We start from the raw sequence: 5,725 nt of genomic DNA, 5'->3' as shown, positions 1-5,725 counted from the left end.
AATAGTAAATCACTGTTAAGTACTTTAAGGATTTAAGCATATTTCACTTAAAAAGGTAGACTGGAGGGCTGGTGGCACAGTGGTTGAGAGTCCGCCTGCCGATGCAGGGGACACGGGTTCGTGCCCCCGTCCGGGAAGATCCCACGTGCTGTGGAGCGGCTGCGCCCAGGAGCCATGGCCGCTGAGCCTGCGCGACCGGAGCCTGTGCTCCGCAACGGGAGAGGCCACAGCAGTGAGAGGCCCGCGTACCGCAAAAAAAAAAAAAAAAAAAAAAAAAAGGTAGAATGGAATCTCTTATGCATCTATTGATTAAGGTACCCCTTGGATGTACTCTGATGTCACTATAGTTCCCTGTTATAGCACTTATCACTATAATTGTCTATTTTTCTTTTCTCCACAGCTGATTTTAAGTTTTTGGGGGTCAGGAACGTTGTCTAGCTTGATCACTATTATATCCTCAGCAGCTGATGGGACTCAAGCACTTGTTGAGAGGATAGACTGAATAGTCCACACGAGGAGGATCTGTGAATAGGGGCACCGTCCTGGGCTCTTGGTAGTCATTCTACTGTTTTATTTATGATCTTCCACAAAGTTGATGCCCTTATCCTGATTTTGCACATGTTTTATACGGGAGAAAACTGATGATAAAGGATTGTGCTCTAAATCACTTAAAAATAGTGCTGCAAGAACCACAGTTGGAATCATATCAGACCAACACTCCATCCTGTCCTTTGATAATCTTTTATGTTTGAGTCAGATCATCCACTAATTACATATAATGGGATTACATAATCTGCCTTTATACTGGTAATGTATAATTAGTATGGTCCCTATGTCAGTTAATTTAAAATCTGAATAAAAATATATAGGAAAAAGGAAAAAAGACAAATATATTCTGTATACAGCATGGGAAAAACACTTAGTGAATAATAATATTGCATGCTGGGATTATAAGACCGACAGTGGCATCTCATAAGCGACCCTGTCACGCCTCTGCATTAAGATACACAAAGGACAACAGCAACATATATAACCACATTGTATGGTAAGACGATAAAGTGCCAAATTATTCAATACAAATAAAAATATATAATATAGTGCTAATTGTGTGCTATACAAATTTGGTGCAAAAAGAGCTAGAAGAAGGAGTGAAAATGGCTAATAAGCAAATAAACAATAAAAAATTCAAACTCATTAATAGATAAGTAATTGTATATCAAAAGGAGAGTGAACGTTTTCATCTACAAATCAGCAGCTTGTTTGTATGGGTAAATTATGATATGGAATAGATAAATACAAACCCGCTTAACCATTGGCATAATTCTGGAATAAAATTTGCCATTGTATAAAAAGTATTAAAATCTGGCTATTCTTTGACCCAGCAATTTAGTTTTTCAGACTTTACATTCAAGCAGCTATACAATTGATCACCCAATGATTAATTCACTAAAAAACATTTATTGAATATATACTATGCATCATAAAGGAATACTAAAGGTGAATAATGCTATTTATGGCAGTTATGATAAATTTATAAACATGGAGAAAAATGAAAACAATCCATCTCCAACAGCAGAGATATGTGTAACCCTCCCCCTTCCTGCCCGTTTCCTCCATTCCCATTCCTGTTCCCCCACCACCCACCAGGCAACCACTAATCTGCTTTCTGTCACATTATATTAGTTTACATTTTTTAGAATTTTATACAATGGAATCATACAGTATGTTTGTTCTCCTTTTTGTCTAGCTTATTAACTCAGGATAATTATTTTGAGCAACTCAGATTCATCTATGTTATAGCATGTATAAATGGTTCATTTCTTTTCATTGCCAAGTAGTATTCCATTGTATGGATATGTCACAGTTTGTTTATCCATTCGTCTGTTGATAGACATTTAGGTTGTTTCCCGTTTGGGGCTGCTATGGATGAATATTCTAGTATAAGTCTTTCTTTTCTCTTGGGTATGTTTTCATTTCTCTTGGGGAAATTCCCAGGAGTGAAATGGCTGATCGTTTGGTAGATGTATGCTTAACTTTTTAAGAAACTGCCAAAGTGTTTTCCAGAGTTGTATTCCCACTAGCAGTATATGAGTTACAGTTCCCCCACATCCTTGCCAACAATTGGTATGTTCAGTCCTTTTAATTTTAGCTAATGTAATAGGTGTGTAGTGGTATCTCACTGTGGCTTAAAATATGCATTTCTCTAGTAACTAATTTTGTTGAACTTTTCGTGTGCTTAGTTACCATTTTATATCTATTTTGGTGAAATGTCTGTTCAAATGTTTCCCCATTTTTTCATTGGGTAACTGGTTTTCTTGTTATTTAATTGCAATAATTTTTTATATAGTTTGGACTCAAGTTCTTTATCAGATATATGATGTATACATATTTGCTCCCAGTCTATGGCTTATCATTTTATTCTCTTAACCGTGTCTTTTGAAGAACAGTTTTTAGTTTTGATGAAGTCCAGTTTATGAGTTTGTTATAGACCATGCTTTTGATGTCAAGTCTAAGACATCTTTGCTTAATCCAAGTTCTCAAAGGTTTTCTCCTCTGTTTTCCTTTAGAAGTTTTATAGTTTTAGGTTTCATAATTCGGTCTATATTACATTTTTGGTTCATTTTTGTATATGGTGTGAGAGTGAGTCAAAGTTCTTTTTTCACATATGAATATCCAAGTTTCTAGCATCATTTGTTGAAAAGACGAACATTTCTTCACTAAATTGCCTTTATACCTTTGTCAAAAATCAGTTGACAATGTATACGAGGCTTGGACTCTGTTCTTTTTATTTTTTTGTTTATCTTTTATTTCTTTGTTTTTGCCAGTACCACACTGTCCTGCTAACTGCATCTTTATGACTTGAAATCAGGAAGTGTTATTTCTCCCATTTTATTCATCTTCTAGATCCTTTGCCATTCCATATGAATTTTAGAATCAGTCAGTTTCAACAAAAAATACCCGAAGAGAATTTGATTGGGATCATGTTGAATTTGTGGGTCAATCTGGGGAGGAATTGAGAATAATACTGAGTCTTCCAGTTCGTGGCTATGGTACATCTCACCAATTATGTAGGTCATCTTTAATTTCTCTTATCAGTGTTTTGTATTTTTTCCATGTACAGGTCTTTTGTCAGATTGCACATCTTTTGTCAGATTTATTCTAAGTATGTTATATTTTACAAATGTTATTGTTTTCATAATTTTAATTTCTAATTGCTTATTGTTGTCACATAGAAATACAGTCAATTTTTTATATATTGATCTTGTATGCTGCAATCTTGCTGCTCATTTACTAGTTCCGGTAACTTATTTGTAGATTCCATAATTTTTATGTTTTATTGAGCTATAATTCACATACTATAAAGTTCACTCTTTTAAACTATACAATTCAGTATTTCTTAGCACATTCAAAATGGCATGCAGTGATCACCACTATCAATTTTAGAACATCTTCATCTCCCAAAGAACAAACCGATACCCATTAGCAGTCACTCCCCATTTCCTCCCCTCCCGATAGCCCCTGGCAATCACTGATCTGTTTTCTGTCCCTCTACTTTTTGTCTTTTCTAGAACGTCATATAATTGTGATTATACAATATGTGGCCTTTTGTTACTGGCATCTTTCATGTAACATGTTTTCAAGATTCATCTATATTGTAGCATGAATAAGTACTTAATTCCTTTTTATGACTAAATAATATTGCATTGTATGGAAATCTGTCACATTTTGTTTATTCATTCATCAATTGTTGGACATTTGGATTGTTTCTACTTTTAAACTATTATCCATAATGCTGCTGTGAACATTTGTATACAAGTTTTTGTGTGGTGATTCTACCAATTTTAAACTCAGTTTGCTACAAATAAAGTATTATTTTTGTAAAAAGGGAAAATTGTAGGACAAAAAGCTTAGAAAAGAAGTGATCATGGTGAGACAGTATTGTCACTAAAGGTTTAATAAAGGATACGGGACTAGAAGTGGGCCGTATGGGATGAGTGAGGTTATATAAAAACGTGGAATGGGGGAGTGGGGGAGTGAGGTTATTTCAGATGATAGGAGAGCATGGGGAAAGGAAAACAGAATGATGAGAGTGAAGGTTTGGTGCCAGAAAGTGGTAGAAAATAAAGATTATAAGCAGATCAAGGACAAATGATGCAGGGTCTTAAATGCCAAGAAGAGGTGTATGAATGGGCACTAGGAAGAACTATAGGTCTTTAATCCAATGAATAATATAAAAATGTGATGTTTTAGGACTATTTATCTGTAGCAGCCTGTAGAATGTATTATAGTGTGGAGAGTTTGTGAGAGGATTACCAACAAGGAGGCAATTGTAGCATATTCATAAGGTGACTGATGAAAGTGGAAAGAAAGGAATAAATACAAGTAACACTGCTTTATGTGTGGTAGATGTGCAACCCCAATGACTTCTTTCGAAGAAATAGAAAAACCCATCCTACAGGCTCTGTGGGATTTCAAGAGACTTACTCTGAATAGCCAAAACAATCTTGAAAAAGAACAAAGTTGGAGGTCTCATACTTTCTGATTTCCAAACTTACTGCAAATTACAGTAATCAAAGCGGTGTGGTCCTGGCATAAAGACAGACATATAGAGCAATAGAATAGGATGGAGGGATTTCCCTGGCGGTCCCGTGGTTAAGCATCGTGCTTCCAATGCAGAGGACACAGTTTCAATCCCTGGTCAGGGAACTAGATCCCGCAAGCCACACGGCATGGCCAAAAATTTTTTAAAAAAGGATGGAGAGCCCGGAAGTAAACCCTCGCGTATATGGTCAAAGGATTTTTAACTGTGGTGCCGAGTCCATTCAATGGAGAAAGGACAATCTTCGATGTTGGGAAAATACATGCAAAAAATGAAGGCTTCTCACTATTGACAGATGAATGGATAAACAAAATGTGGGATATACATACAGTAGTATATTATTTAGTCTTTAAAAGGAAGGAAATGCTGACACATGCTACAATGTGAATGAACCTTGAAAACATAATGTTAAGTGAAAGAAGCCACTCACAAAAGGACAAATACTGTATGATTCCACTTACATGACATACCTAGAGTGTTCAAACTCATAAAGACAGAAAGAATGGTGGTTGCCAGGGCCTAGGGGTAGGGCACTAGGGAGTTATTTAATGGGTACAGAGTTTCAGTTTGGGATGATGAAACAGTTCTGAAGATGGTTGGTGGTGATGGTTGCACCACAGTGTAAATGTGCTTAATGCCACTGAACTGTATACTTAGAAATGGTTAAAATGGTAAAATTTTATGTTATGTATATTTTACTACAGTAAAAAAGAATAGATGTGCAATAAATGTTTATTGAATGAATAAATGGTTAAAAAGTCAACAGGTTTGATAGGGTGAAGGAAAGGCAGGGGCAAAGGTGACTACAACATTTCAAGCACGAGTGGTGCCATTGACAGAAGCTGGGAAATGGTAGGGATGTTGATTGATTTGGTTTTGCATGACATCATTGTATATAGCATGACAAGTGGAAAAGTTTTGGTGGACGGTTTGAACTTAGGTGGAAGATTAAGGCTGAAAATACAGACTTAGAAATTACCATGTCAGTACTGTTAAAGCCAAGGGAGCTTTCTGATTTTTCCCAAGAATTAATAAGGAATTAAGCACATACTGCCCTCGCTCTACCCTCTGATCTTATTCAAGGGTAGCATCCTATTGTGTTTTAGATCATGTTTTCAACAATTC

This window comes from Physeter macrocephalus, chromosome 7 (genome assembly GCF_002837175.3).
Source record: "Physeter macrocephalus isolate SW-GA chromosome 7, ASM283717v5, whole genome shotgun sequence".
NCBI classification, from domain to species: domain Eukaryota; kingdom Metazoa; phylum Chordata; class Mammalia; order Artiodactyla; family Physeteridae; genus Physeter; species Physeter macrocephalus.
This window is presented reverse-complemented; position numbering follows the sequence as displayed.